The following is a 15,903-nucleotide window of genomic DNA, read 5'->3' as shown; positions in this document are numbered from 1 at the left end:
TGGTAGCTTCGAGAACACTGTCCAACCATCTTGTCCTCTGTCGTCCCCTTCTCCTTGTGCCCTCCATCTTTCCCAACATCAGGGTCTTTTCCAGGGAGCCTTCTCTTCTCATGAGGTGGCCAAAGTATTGGAGCCTCAGCTTCACGATCTGTCCTTCCAGTGAGCACCCAGGGCTGATTTCCTTAAGAATGGATAGGTTTGATCTTCTTGCAGTCCATGGGACTCTCAAGAGCCTCCTCCAGCACCATAATTCAAAAGCATCAATTCTTCAGCGATCAGCCTTTTTTGTGGTCCAGCTCTCACTTCCATACATTGCTACTGGGAAAACCATAGCTTTTACTATACACACCTTTGTTGGCAAGGTGATGTCTCTGCTTTTTAAGATGCTGTCTAGGTTTGTCATTGCTTTTCTCCCAAGAATCGGGTGTCTTTTAATTTCGTGACTGCTGTCACCATCTGCAGTGATCATGGAGCCCAAGAAAGTAAAATCTCTCCCTGCCTCCATTTCTTCCCCTTCTATTTGCCAGGAGGTGATGGGACCAGTGGCCATGATCTTTGTTTTTTTGATGTTGAGCTTTCAGACCATATTTTGCGCTCTCCTCTTTCACCCTCATTAAAAGGTTCTTTAATTCCGCCTCACTTTCTGCCATCAAGGTTGTGTCATCTGCATATCTGAGGTTGTTGATATTTCTTCCGGCAATCTTAATTCCTGCTAGGGATTCATCCAGCCTAGCCTTTCATATGATGAATTCTGCATATAAGTGGTAGAAATCTGCAGAAGGTCGCAGGTTCAATTCCTGGCACCTCCCAGGTAGGGATGAGAATGTTCCCTGTCTGATAACCCAGAGAACGACTGCTTGCCAATGTAGGCAGCACTGAACTAGGCAGATCTATTTAAGACAGCTTTCTAGGTTGCTGCACTACAAGTATCTTTCTTTGTTTAAGGTTAGGAGTCTAATTCACCAACAGTTAAATCGTATCAGTTGTTTGCTGATTGGCTATTTGGAAATATTTGACCATGGTCAAATTTTCGATGGAACTAAGACAGGGCTTGCAAGAGATGCAAGTCTGTTTCGTTACTATTAGAAATGTATGGATTACACTTGTTGGCTACTTTTCTAAATTAGAAATGTATGATGCTGTAGGAAATAGCAGGAGGGAAGCCTGGGATTTGTAAACTACTCTACCTCCTTATTCAGGTTGGGAAACAGTTTTCGTTTTACAGTGGTACCTCGGGTTAAGTACTTAATTCGTTCCGGAGGTCTGTTCTTAACCTGAAACTGTTCTTAACCTGAGGTACCACTTTAGCTAATGGGGCCTCCCGCTACCGCTGCACGATTTCTGTTCTCATCCTGAAGCAAAGTTCTTAACCCGAGGTACTATTTCTGGGTTAGCGGAGTCTGTAACCTGAAGCGTATGTAACCGAAGCGTATGTAACCCGAGGTACCACTGTATTTTCATTTCGCTTTTAATTTGCATACCACCTTTCTATATTACTAGGATTTACAAGCTGAAGAAACAACGATCACACACCTTATAGCAATCTGATGCAATACAAGAAAGGTCATAGTAAAAACATTACTTTGAAATAAACAACTTACATCAAATAAAGTATTCTTCAATAATTCATTAGAATAAAACAGTACACAATAAAATTAAATATCAGGAAATAATTAAACAACTTCAATCTCAGCAGTTACAATAAATAATTACAAAACTATAATCAACAAAAACAGCAGCAAGTCGCAAAGCATAAATACCACAATGCATACAAAAACATGTAGAAGGATCAGATTGAGAAACAAAGACACACACATTTATCAAAACAGGAAATTACAGGTGGCTTATTAGCAAATGACTGGGCAGAGCTTTTCAAACCTTTCCTGTTGGTGGTACACTTTTTAGACCTGTATCATTTCACAGCACAGTAATTTAGTTTTACTAGCAAACCAGAGGTTAAACTAACCCCTTTCCAGCCCCGGGAGGAGTGCAGGGAGTGGTCGCACAACACACCTACACACTGCAGCCGACACACTAACGTGTTGTGATACACAGTTTGGAAAGCTCTGCTCTAGTGAGTAAAGGAGTAAGAAGACACCAATTTCCTTTCTGCCTGGCATTTGTTGCATGCAGTGCTGTTTCCATTTTGCTGCAGTTTGGCTTCTTCTGACAAAAACTTCATTATTCACCCTGCTTTCCACGATGGCGAAATTTTACATAATTGATTGCACAGTTAATTTTGTTGTCATTACATTATTCCACACTATTCATTTTAATGCGAAAGAAAGGCAGTGCAAATTGGTAATAATAATAATAATCAGTCACATATTGTTATGTATTGCTTGCAGACTGAAAACAGCAGCAGCGATTACTGATCCTATTTGCTAGATTAGTTTCCATTCAGAACATGAGAGGAACAAGCAAATGCTGGCAATTTGCACAGCTGTTTTCATCCGAATTCCCCAGCACTGCTATTAGTGATCATCCCTTATTATTATTATTATTATTATTATTATTATTATTATTATTATTTGCAAAGGGGTTGAGACTAGAAGGAAGGACAATGTAGCACCAGAGCCTTTGAAACCTAGAACTGATTCCAGGGTGGTCTGGTTCCAGTTTGCAATGGGTATGTTCGAATTTTAATTGCAAAGCATTGCATTTGAGGTGAGAGACTGCATCTTCCATTAGGACCGCTTCGTATGTGCGATTAACCACTTGATGTTGCAGTAGCCAAGGCAAGAACAATCATGTGCGAACCAGTCCTAAGAAGCCAGGTCACTCTTTTACCACCAAAGCAGCTCCTTAGCTGCTGCTTCCTCTGTTGAGCTCCCTGTAGCTGCACTCATGTGGAAAAGGGTTTACAGAACTGGAGGCACTGAATGAAGAAATACGTTTTCTGTGATGAATTCATTTCAGTAAAATAGTGCTCCGTGGAGCCCTGTATCGCTACTTGCCATTCCTGTGAAGAACTGTTTCTGTCAGCCGGTAATCTTATCTGAGCCCTTTCAGAAACTGGGAGCTTAAAAGATGCATGCACACCGCAGACTCCAATGTTATTATTGCCAGAGGCAACTCTTTCTAGATTTGAGAATCCAGTACCAGCTAAGTCAGATATGTACCTCAGAAACATGGTTTGCCATGGTCTCCCCAACCCTTCCCATAAAACAGTTTAAGAGATTAGCCTTTCTAAGGAGCAATGGGCAGTTAAAGGGATAGACATTGGCGTTGTTCCTCTCCTCCATGTTTTTTTTTTTAGCAGTGCCCTGTAGTGGCTAGAGGGTTGAATTTGGATTTGGGACTGAATTCAAATCCCTCTTCAACCACAAAACTTGTTTGTTGACCTTGGACAGAGAGGATTGCCAATGCAACACCTATGGGTGCCCGGGTGCCCACCGCTACTTCCTATGGCATACACAAAGGAGCTTAGCAAATACCCCCTCAGAAATTCACAATGCATGACAGACGGTTGGCTCTGCCTGTTCCTTTCCTGTTTGCACTTGTTTGGCATCTCTTACACTGAAATCAGCACCTGCTTCCATATGCCCACATTAAATCTAGCAGAGGGTAGCCGACTATTTGAGTCCAGAGCATTGATATATACAGTGGCAGTTTGGGTTAAGTACTTAATTTGTTCTGGAGGTCCGTTCTTAACCTGAAACTGTTCTTAACCTGAAGCACCACTTTAGCTAATGGGGCCTCCTGCTGCCACCGTGCCGCCGGAGCACAATTTCTGTTCTCATCCTGAAGCAAAGTTCTTAACCTGAAGCACTGTTTCTGAGTTAGTGGAGTCTGTAACCTGAAGCGTATGTAACCCGAGGTACCACTGTATATAAAATTGAGCCCATTACATCTTGGGGGTGGGGGCAGGCAGTTTACCTGTGAGAGCACCTTACCCCATATATGCCCACTTGACCACTTTGATCCGCAAAACTGGCACTGTTACAGGTGCCACATAATACACCGTTCAACTTTGTAAGAAATCACTTGTTTAGTGGGGCAGCAACTACACTTCGGAACTCCCTTGTCTATTGACATCCTGGCAAAAACCTGTTTCCGTCTACCCAGTCTAAGTCTACCCAGACATGTGGAGAGTGTTTTTTTGTTTATTGCTGATCTTAATCTTTTGTATGTTCTAAATAGTTGTTTTGAACTGTTTTAACCCGCAGTTTTATTGCTTCACTCATTTGTAAACTGCTTGGAGAGTTTTGTTTTTGTTTTTACAGTCAAGCAGTATATAAATTTCATGAAATGAATACATAAATAATTTTGTTGGATCCCAGGATTGGACACCAACCCTCCCATCTTTGTTCTGAACAGAAGAGGGACACAAAGAGCTTCACTCTGCCTTCCCAACCCATCCAAGTGATGGCGTGGGTAGTGGAGAGGTGCCCTCACCATTTTTCAGTCCTGTCTCTCTCTCTCTGCTTCTTTAGGTGCAGTAGTAGTAGTAGTAATAATAATGATGATAGTAAAATTTATTTATACCCTATCCATCTGGCTGGGTTTCCCCAGCCACTCTGGGTGGCTTCCAACAAAATATTTAAAAAACAATAAAACATCAGACATTAAAAACTTCCCTAAACAGGGCTGCCGTCAGATGTCTTCTAAAAGTCAGATAGTTGTATATTTCCTTGACATCTGATGGGAGGGCATTCCACAGGGCGGGTGCCACTACCAAAAAGGTCTTGTGCTTGGTTCCTTGCAACCTCACTTCTCGCAGTGAGGGAACTGCCAGAAGGCCCTTGGAACTGGACCTCAGTGTGCGGGCTGAACAATGGGGGTGGAGACGCTCCTTCAGGTATACTGGTAGGCTTCTTGTGTTATGCCACACACCCAAAGCAGCCATTTTGTATCATGGACCATCCGTCTAACTTGGCATAAGGCGCCTTCCTATATTCCTGCTGGTACTACAAAGAGTAGGCATTCTTCCAAGGAAAAAAAAAAAAGCTCAGCTTATCATAGAATCATAGAGTTGGAAAGGACCGTAAGGGTCGTTTAGTCCAGCCCCCTGCAATGCAGGAATCTTTTGCCCAACGTGGGGCTTGAACCCACAACCTTGAGATCCAGAGCTCTACCAATTGAGCAAGCCAAAAAACTACAACAACAAAACACCTAGACAAACTTGTGGAAACTGCAAACTTTACATATCTCATGAAGATACACAACTTCTGAAATGAGTTTCAAGTTTTAATTATACCCTATGCTGTTTGAACAAGAAAAATAGGCACTTAAAATTGCTAGCACCTGTTTGTGTGAAATCTCCTGCTACCTAATGTGCATTAGGAACATTAGGGAATTCTGTAGATTGGTGAATATTTTCTCAAAATAGAAGAGGCACTGCGAGTGTACACAGTGTGTTGTTTTCAAATTCACGAGACGATAGCATGCCAAAAACATTAGTCTAAGTATCTTTTGGTAAAAAAACAGAGCTAGCTTCAACCTCCCAAAACACATTGGAAATGTTCTTAGAACTTACACAGCTAAACGTGATCATTAACTGGAAAAGGTTACAAGTATAGCAGAACTCTGAACTTTACTAGTGCAACAGAGATCATTTCAAGCCATGGAGTTTAGATATTTGAAGAGATTCTCTGTTGCTGGTTGACTGACCAAACCCAAAGAGATCCACTAACCCAAACTCACTCATAGTTCCTCATCATCCTAGGAAATATGAAAAGTGAGGTGCCGCAGGGTTCTGTCTAGGTCTTGTTGGTTGTTCAACATCTTTATAAACGATTTAGATAAAGGTATTAAGGAGATGCTCATCCAATTTGCAGATGACACCAAACTGGGACGGGTAGCTAATGTCACTGTAGACAGAGTCAGGATTCAAGATGACCTTAACAGATTGGAGAACTGGACCACAGCTAACAAAATAAATTTCAATGGGGAAAAATGTCACATTCTGCTCTTAGTCAGGAAGAACCAGCTGCACAAATAGAAGATGGGGGACACCCGACTTGGCAGTAGTACATGTGAAAAGGATCTGGGGGCTTAGTAGACCACAAGCTTTGCATGAGTCAACTGTGTAATGCAGCAGCAAAAAAAAGCTAATGCTATTCTGGGCTGCACCATCAGAAGTATAGTATTCAGATCAAGAAAAGTCATAATACTGCTCTATTCTGTCTTGGTCAGACCACACTTGAAGTACTGTGTCCAGGTTCTGGGTGCCACAATTTAAGAAGGATATCGACAAGCTGGAAAGTGTGTAGAGGAGGGCTACCAAAATGGTGAAGGGTCTGGGAGCCAGGCATTATGAGGAACGGTTGAGGGAGTTGGGTATGTTTAGCCTGGACAAGAGGATACCAAGAAGTGATATGATAGACAACTGGAAATTGCAGAGTTTAGAAAAGATGAGAGACAAAGTGCGAGACTGGTTACAATATGCTCAGATTAAAGAAGTGTTTAAAAATGACAAAAAGCTAGGATTCCAAGTGGAAAAGTCAAAGTTAGAAACTGAACTGTTAGAACCTAAGACTAAGGTACTTTCAAGAATGTATAACTTGCTGCTGAAATGGAACACACATGACGAAATGGTAAAATCAACAATGATAAAATGGGCGCAGGACATTGGGTATAATATTATGTTTGAAGATTGGGAAAGGTTGTGGACCTCTGGGCTGAACTTCACTGCATGTAATGCGTTGAAGGAAAATGTGATGAAAATGATGTATAGATGGTACATGACCCCTGTTAAACTGGCTAAAATATACCATTCGTCTGATAGCAAATGTTGGAAATGTAAGGAAAATGAAGGAACATTTTTTCACCTCTGGTGGACCTGCCCTAGAGTGAAGGCCTTTTGGGAGAAGATATATAATGAATTAAAAAAGGTGTTTAAATACACCTTTACTAAGAAACCAGAGGCCTTTCTCCTGGGTATTGTAGGCCAGAGTGTGTTAAAAAAGGACAGAACATTCTTTATGTACGCAACAACAGCAGCAAGAATATTAATTGCCAAGAATTGGAAAACTCAGGAGCTACCCACTGTGGAAGAATGGCAGATGCAACTGATGGACTATATGCAATTAGCCGAGATGACCGGCAGAATTCGAGACCAGGGAGAAGAAAGGATGGAAGAAGACTGGAGGGAATTTAAGATTTATTTACAAAAATATTGTAATTTGGCTGAGTGTTGAATTGGATGCCAGTGCAGATAATTGTCTACCATTAAATTAGATTTAAGGCTGAATTATATGTCAAACCAAATTAAGATTATTAATTAAGATGAGTTAAATGATAATTTGTTTGAAATAAATTTAATAATGATGTAAGTGTATGCGGGAGGTGTGGGGGAGTCCCATGTAATAATTGAGAGATGTTAAATGGACAATGATAAGTTGTGCTTATCTAATATATGCTTTATTTGAAAACTTCAATAAATATATATTAAAAAAAAAAAAAGAAGTGATATGATAGCCATCTTCAAATACCTAAAAGGATGTCACATGGAAGATGGAGCAAGCTTGTTAGATCCTGCTCCAAACCAATGGATTCAAGTTACAAGAAAGGAGAGTCCAATTGAACATCAGGTAGAACTTTATGACGGTAATTGCTGTTCGACAGTGGAATGGTCTCCCTTGGGAGGTTGTGGACTCTACTTCATTGAAGGTTTTCAAGCAGAGGTTGGATGACCATCTGTCATGGATGCTTTAGTTGATATTCCTGCATTGCAGGGGTTGGACTAGATGCTCCTTGGGCTTTCTTCCAACTCTGTGATTCTAATAATTTGAAGGTTTGACACAGCCTCATTCGTTAAGCACTCAACCTTCCTACCTCAACCATGAAAACTAGTCACTGTCTGGATTTAACATGGAGATTGCCCAGCCTTACGACATTTCAAGTCTTCCATTAAACAGGCTTTCAAATTATAACAATATGATTAAAGGGGATGGCAGTCATGTAAAAGGTTAAAGCATGTGCTGCCTGTTTTCAAATTGCTCATTTCCTAGCTAAGAATGGAATTATGCAATCATGTTTTTTAAGTTGGTCTATTACAGCTGTCTGGCTGCCATCAACTTACTTTGCAGCAGCAGCAGTGTCTGAGAAATCTTTGGGATTTTATTCTTACTCATTACGGCTGAGCTGTGGTCATTCAGACACACGCAGGAGAAAAGAACATTTCACATCCCCTGCTCCATTTTGGATTTGTCGACCTTAATTTCTGCCCCACCCCGCTATTTTGCCTTGGAATCTCCATCTTTGTTTCTTTAACCCAGCCGGATGTGTTTTTACTTTTACATTTTATTGAAATGCTTTCGTCTCCTCTCCATCTCCCTTCCCTCTTTACTTCTATTTTCTACTGTTATTGTTGAAAACTGCTGTGCTGCAGCAGAAGGGTGAGGTGGAAGTTTAACAAGCACAATAAATAAACAAATAAACTGCTGTAGCTGTTCATAGTTTCAGGAAGCACTTTCTGCACAGATCAAGCAGATTCCATGGAGACACATTGTACTAAACTTACCCACTGCCAGAAGTGTTGTAATACTGGTATACTAGGTCCAGTCGTCACCGACTCTGGGGTTGCGGCACTCATCTCGCTTTATTGGCCAAGAGAGCCGGCATACAGCTTCCGGGTCATGTGGCCAGCATGACTAAGCCGCTTCTGGCGAATCAGAGCAGTGCACGGAAACACCGTTTACCTTCCCGCCAGAGCAGTACCTATTTATCTACTTGCACTTTGACGTGCTTTCAAACTGCTAGGTTGGCAGGAGCAGGGACCAAACAATGGGAGCTCATCCCGTCGCAGGGATTCGAACCACCGACCTTCTGGTCGTCAAGTCCTAGGCTCTGTGGTTTAACCCACAGCGCCACCCGTGTCCCGCTATACACACCTCATTAATCAAGAATATTCTTGAGAATATTCTCCAAAAGATTATTCTCAGGAGTTTAACATCACTACCCATGGGGAGTCTCAAGGGCCAGACAGAGAAGCATGGGGAATCACATTTGTCTTTGGGGTGTGAGGCTTCCAACCTCTAAATTGAAGACCGCCCCCACCCCCACCGCCCCATTGGCCTGTGAACAAATTTGGGAAAGTTTGAGAAAGCTCGTACTACAGTGGTAGCTCGGGTTAAGAACTTAATTCGTTCCGGAGGTCTGTTCTTAACCTGAAACTGTCCTTAACCTGAAGCACCACTTTAGTTAATGGGGCCTCCTGCTGCCACCGCGCCACTGCTGCACGATTTCTGTTCTCATCCTGAAGCAAAGTTCTTAACCTGAGGTACTATTTCTGGGTTAGTGGAGTCTGTAACCTGAAGCGTATGTAACCTGAAGCGTATGTAACCCGAGGTACCACTGTACATTTGAGACAGGCACAGCAATCATGTTTCTCCTTGATCCCCTGCTCCAGCTCACTTCCATCCCTCTAAGCTCCCTTCCCACAAATTCTCCCATAGCAGTAAACAATCAGATAAATTATTTAAAAGTCCCAAATGTCATCTCTCTGCTTGCTTTCCCTCCCCATCTCTGAACATCTTGTTGCTGATCAATACCGGTGAGTATTTGTATGGTGTTAAGTTTTGTGTTTAGCTGAAGATCAAATGTTTGTGGAAATGACAAGAGCAAACCTGATGGAAGCCTCATCTCACGTTTTCCAAAGTGACCTTTAAGATAACTTCATTTCACCTGGCATTTTTGTTAGAATTGGTTGAAAAGCCCTCTCTTCGCAGCTTTCCACCTCTGTCACAACAGATAAGGTCGGCAATATCATTAGCTTGCAGAAAATAAAAGTGGTGTTTGTGTACTTATAAAGACCTTTTGCCAAGAAAATTGTTATCTAAGAGGTCTCTATAGAATGTGCTTTTGGTTCCGAGATCATATTCTTTGATCACTTTTAAGTCCTTTTAAAGAAATGTAAGCCTTTTATTTTGGTTTCAGTTCCTATTAAATATAAACCTCCCATTCTATGGATTAATATTGAAATATTTAAAGAACAGAGAAGAGTAGCCTTGACTCTTTAGTTACTTGGTCTCCATATATCAAGATGCTCATGCTCTAAGATCAGCATATGAGGTGATGGTCAATATGAGGAAGGTCGGGTAATAGGGCCTTTTCAGTGGTGGCTCCTTGCATGTGGAATTCTCCCTGAGGTGCATCTGGCTCCACCTCTTTATAGTTTTAGGTAGCTATGCTCCTGCTCCTGGAAGGCATTTGAAGGCAAAGAGACCTGACTGCCCCTGCTGTTCTCAATAATTGTTCTTTACTGACGTGTTATATGTTTTTAAGGATTGTGAGTTTTCTATAATCTGTATTCCTGCTGTAAACTGCCCTTATGCAAATGGCAGAGTATATATTATGTAATAACATAAAAATCGTATATGAGGGGTGGGAAATCTCAGGGCTTGGGACCAAAGGTGGCCCTCCAAACTTCTTTATCTGGCCCTCAGGACTCACCCCAGGCACCTACTCTCACTGCCCTTGGGATGATAAATTTTTTGGCCCAGTATACCTGAAGGAGTGTCCAGTGGCGTAGCGTGGGTTGTCAGCACCCGGGGCAAGGCAAGTTTTTTTCACCCCCTAACCCATGGATTTGTGCCCCCTAACCCGTGGATTTGCGCCCCCTAACCCTAAGCCCCAGATGTTGCGCCCGGTGCGGCCGGCCCCCCTGCACCCCCCACGCTACGACACTGGGAGTGTCTCTACCCCCATTGTTCAGCCCGGACACTGAGGTCCAGCTCCGAGGGCCTTCTGTCGGATCCCTCCCTGCAAGAAGTGAAGCTACAGGGAACCAGGCAGAGGGCCTTCTCAGTGGTGGCGCCCGCCCTGTGGAATGCTCTCGCATCAGATGTCAAGGAAATAAACCACTATATCTGACTTTTAGAAGACATCAAAGGCAGCCCTGTTTAGAGATGTTTTTAATGTTTGCACTTTTATTGTGTTTTTAATATCCTGTTGGAAGCCGCCCAGAATGGCTGGGGAGGCCTGGCCGGATGGGTGGGGTATAAGTAATAAATTATTATTATTATTCCCACCTCAGTAGTAAACAGTAACATGTTGGCCTGAGACCAATTTTGCTGCTCCAGACATTCTGGTTGCACATTCTAGATCACTTGCAAACTTGCAGAGGCCATACTTGACAAGGTGCTGCACCCCTTTTACTCCTGTGAGTTTTAGTCTCATGCTCTATGTTTGGCTCTCTGAAAATGTTGCCATCCAAGCTTCTTCCATTGCTTTTGCCAGTCTATGCTTGTCCCATGCAAAAAATTAAAAATAAAACCCCCACCCTCTACTACAGCCACCAGTCCCACTGCGTATGAGTGAGTTCCGTGAACCGTGTGCTCCTGTGCTGATTTTCATAAAAGGAACAATAATGGGTTTTTGTTTTTGTTTTAAAAAAACACTCATAAAACATACAGGAGGAAACACTAATGTAACAAAAAAAATGTGCAAGTTCCATAACAGAAATAATAATGAGCTGGGAAGTAGGGAAAATAGTTCAGGTTATACTGAAGTACTTGAGTAGCTGTATGAGTGGCTGGGGCAAGCCAGCCAGATGGGCAGGGAATAAATAATAAAAATACTATTATCATTTATAGGAGGTTAGAACATCCAACCAGAGCCACACATGAAGTCTTGCAATATGTCAACAGGTTAAGTGTTTGTTTGCATATGTTATATCAGGATACTAGCTTACGGCGAAATTGTCACTATGCAATTACCAGGTGAAGACTTTGAATTTGTGTTTCATAAACAAAGCTAACATCTGCCAGCCCTGCCCAAATTTTGCAGTTGACATCCATTCATTGTTCCTAATGTACTGATGCAATAGAAGATTTCCCACCCAAAAAATTACGCACTGGAAATTTTTCCACTTTACATCACTGGGGAGGGCTACTGTTAGTTGCTGTACTATTAAGCTTGGGACAATGGTCTTAATTGGTATAAGGCAGCTTCCTCTGTCTTGGAAAATTAGCTTCCAGTATTTTAACTTGGTATTAAAGGTAAAGGGACCCCTGACCATTAGGTCCAGTCGTGACCGACTCTGGGGTTGCGGCGCTCATCTCGCTTTATTGGCCGAGGGAGCCGGCGTACAGCTTCCGGGTCATGTGGCCAGTATGACTAAGCCGCTTCTGGCAAACCAGAGCAGCTCACGGAAACGCCGTTTACCTTCCTGCCAGAGTGGTACCTATTTATCTACTTGCACTTTGACGTGCTTTCAATTTTCACCCACCAAATGCACAAGGACATTTCTCTTATCCCTGCCATGCTGTTCCTATGTTGAAAGAAGAGGCTGTTGATAGTACTGTTGTAAATAGCACCATTTGTATTTTCAGATTGGTCCAAGAGAAATACATTTTAAAATAAAGTATGTAAAACATGCCTGTACCTGTGACCTACTAGTCACCTGTGGCGAGTAAGAATTGTGCCCTGGCAATCAGGCAGAGAACCGTTTGTGTATCGGAAAACAGCTATCAAATAATGGGGATTAGTTTGAGGTCTGATCAATTTACTTCATTGCTGAAGTTATTTTGATGAGAACTGTCCATGTACTGGATAGATTCCCTGCCTTAAACCTTTTTTAAAATTATTAGCTGCTAAAATCGGACTAATCCGGCACAGCAGTAATTCCAGCAGTCATGGAGGGGCCAAAATGGTCAAATTGATAGATGAGTTTTACCACAGAAGCAGATCTAATCTCTTGCTGAACCGAGAGAACATTGGACTCATTCATTTTATACCAGAAGCACACGTTGGATTGGATACCTGTCCCCTGATCCCGCTTGCTCTGTGAAGGGAAGTAGGTGTACACACACATCTGTGCAGGGGTGTAAAGTCTGAATAGAGCCTACACAGGTAGAATGAGCTCCTGCAATCGACCTGAAAGGTGAGGATGGAACATCTATTAAAAAGCCACCCAGTTTTGCTCCAGGCTTTTTGGATGTTATATGCATGCTATATGCCATGCATAGGTCTATCAAATGGGTGAGCAGGACATATATGGGTGAGCAGGACATATTATTATATATTATTATATAATAATAATATATAGTGCTCTATATATGTATACATGCACAATAATAATTTTATTAATAATAATTGATATACAGCTTAATACCGCGTCTTAGTTCCTAAGCAGTGTACAATATGGATAGAGCACACATCATAAAAGCAGTTCAAATGAACCGTAACATCATAAAAAGATTCCAGTGTGATGGGCAATCCAACCTATGATTATATAAAGATCAGAATCTCTCTTGATAATATAAATCTTTTTCATTGATTTTTTTTAAAAGAATTAGTATCTATTCTCCTTTTACTCGCCTAATATAAACATGTGTGTTGACTAGCAATGGTTTTAATGGGCTACTAATGTTTGAACATTTTATTTCCAAGACAGGAAAATAAATAAATGTGCAGGTAGATCGAACTTGTGATACGAACAGCTTTAAGCTTTCTTCTAGCCGGAAAATAACTGGACAAGCTCTACTGATTCTTTGCTAGCTGAGGATGTGTGTGTGTGTTGCAGTGTGTGTTGCATAATCTCTCCCTCACCCCCAATATTCATTCTTTCTTTGATGGTCTTGCCAAGGATAACCAGCAATTAACCAGGAAGGTCTGTTAGCTTCAGCAACAAAGGGGTCCTATGATAAAAATCAAAAAAGATCCATGGCAATGATGAAATGAACGCCCATGGCAAACCTTTCAGACCGAAAAACAGCTGAAGAGTAACTTGAAATACGGGGCAAACTGCTCCTATAATTGCAGCTGATGTGCATGAGGGATAGCCAACCTGGCGCCCTCTAGATGTTAAGATTACAGCTCCCAAAGCCGCTGACTGTTGGCTAAGTTGGCAGTGGCTGATGGGATCTGGAGTTCAACAGAATCTGAAGGGCACGATGTTGGTTAAGCCTGATGTACAGGGTAGAGTGGCTACATTCTGGAAACATGATGGGATATGTGGATGTCTGAGTTTGAACAATCTATCTCCCTTCCCAGGGATTTGTAGCTCTGTTAGAGTTGTAGCTCTGTGCTCTGTGAAAGGAAGAGGAGCCTCCTAACATCTCTCAGTAAGGGACGCAGGTGGCGCTGTGGGTTAAACCACAGAGCCTAGGACTTGCCGATCAGAAGGTCAGCGGTTCGAATCCTCGCGACAGGGTGAGCTTCCGTTGCTCAGTCCGTGCTCCTGCCAACCTAGCAGTTCAAAAGCACATCAAAGTGCAAATAGATAAATAGGTACCACTCTGGCGGGAAGGTAAACGGCGTTTCCGTGCGCTGCTCTGGTTCGCCAGAAGCGGCTTAGTCATGCTGGCCACATGACCCGGAAGCTGTACGCCAGCTCCCTCGGCCAATAAAGCCACGACTAGACCTAATGGTCAGGGGTCCCTTTACCTTTACCTAACATCTCTCAGTACCCTTGACAAAATGCAGCTTGGAGGAAGCTGTGGCTGTTTAAAGTGGTATCATAGGGCTTTAAATGTATAGTGTGAACATGGTCTTTGGCTTGAAACGCAGTTAGGTCGTTTTTTCACGCTGCATTTCAAGTTGAATTTGCTTGTCACCGTGTGCATCGGAGGGGTATTCAGTGCAGCCTGAACGAGTATATCATGCTCAAGTTGGATTGGACTGCATCAAAACACAGCATCTCGCCAGAGACTACAGGATAGCTCTGTGTCCCTGGGTAACGCCATGTGTTCACAGATTCAAAAACAAACAGTGGGAGCGGAGGACTGGTGCCACAGTAACTGGTAATGTGTACACAGCTTTAGGATTACTAGGAAAGTGGCAACTCTGCTCCATATGGTTCTAAAACGAGAGCTGAGCATTTTAGAATTTAGAAGTACAGTTAGCAGAATAACTCAAATATGGCTCGGGGAAATTGGATGGATTCGGTTCATATGATCACTTTGCATCCACTGTGAGATAATTATTACTCAATCAAATCTCAAAGCTTCATGAAAGCTAAATAGATATCACAGCAAGTCCGTTATGTCTTCAGGTTTCTGTGCGTAAGAAAAGGTAATACATATCTACCCACTGAGTGAGCCCAATATGGTCCTTGGGCAAGGACGGTTATTAAATGTAGGTGCCAGATTGAGACTACCAGCTCAGCTGTCCAAGATGCATGGTTCTGCTCTGCTTGTCTTTTTCCATTGACACGTCTCACATGGTGGTTTGGGGTGTGCACGAAAATAAAGCCCAGTTCAGGGGGTTGTCTACTGCACCTCTTGGGTAATCTGTTAAAAACTGAAACTTCCAGTGTAAAGAAGCAGCACCACTGTACAAGTCTAGGAACACAGGAAGCAGCCTTATGCTGAGTCTCAGACTATTGGTCCATCTAGTTCAGTATTGTCTACATGGAGTGGCAGTGGAGTGGGACCTTTTACATGCAGAGCAGATGATCTACCACCAAGCTTTGACCTAGTTTGAAAGCTGCTGCTCTACCCCTGAGCTACAGTCCAGTCTATCCCATTGATTTTAGTGGTCCTCCAAGGTAGGTTTAAGGATGCAGGCTGCCGTATCTGCAGCTCCACAGCTTGCAACACGAAGGATGGAGTGGGGTGGGTCTTCTTGGGTTGTTGTTTTGCTACAGTAGCTCTCTGACTGGCGCAACAACAGACCTAGATCAGGCCCCTTGCTGACACTTGCCAGAATCCAGCAACTTTAACCTCTCACAACCCCCCAAATGCCCCGTTTGGGTGGTTTACACTAGCTTTCACCCACCCACACTTTGGGCAGGTGCATCAAGGAGTTCCAGGGTGGCAAAGGCCTTACACTGGCACAGCAGGGCCAGGCTGGATGGAGCAGTATTGCCACCTTGTCGAAATGCCCCCCAGTCCAGCAGTTCTGGGGTCTGGGCTGCTCTGCCCACATCTTAAAAAAAAATTAAAATTCAGGAGGGCTTTCCTAAAAATAGAGGAGATTCAGCTGTTCTCCCCCCACATGCACTTTTTGTCCTCC

At 42.7% G+C, this 15,903-nt stretch overlaps 1 protein-coding gene across 1 annotated transcript in view; it reads left to right on the top strand.

Annotated features, from left to right (window-relative positions):
* EGFLAM (EGF like, fibronectin type III and laminin G domains) overlaps positions 1 to 15,903 on the top strand; it is a 111,262-nt gene that overhangs the window by 20,091 nt on the left and 75,268 nt on the right. The window lies entirely within an intron of this gene.

This window comes from Podarcis tiliguerta (assembly GCF_965153285.1).
Source record: "Podarcis tiliguerta genome assembly, chromosome: 11".
NCBI lineage: Eukaryota > Metazoa > Chordata > Lepidosauria > Squamata > Lacertidae > Podarcis > Podarcis tiliguerta.
The sequence above is the reverse complement of the archived record's forward strand: the minus strand, read 5'-3'. Positions and strand labels throughout refer to the sequence as shown.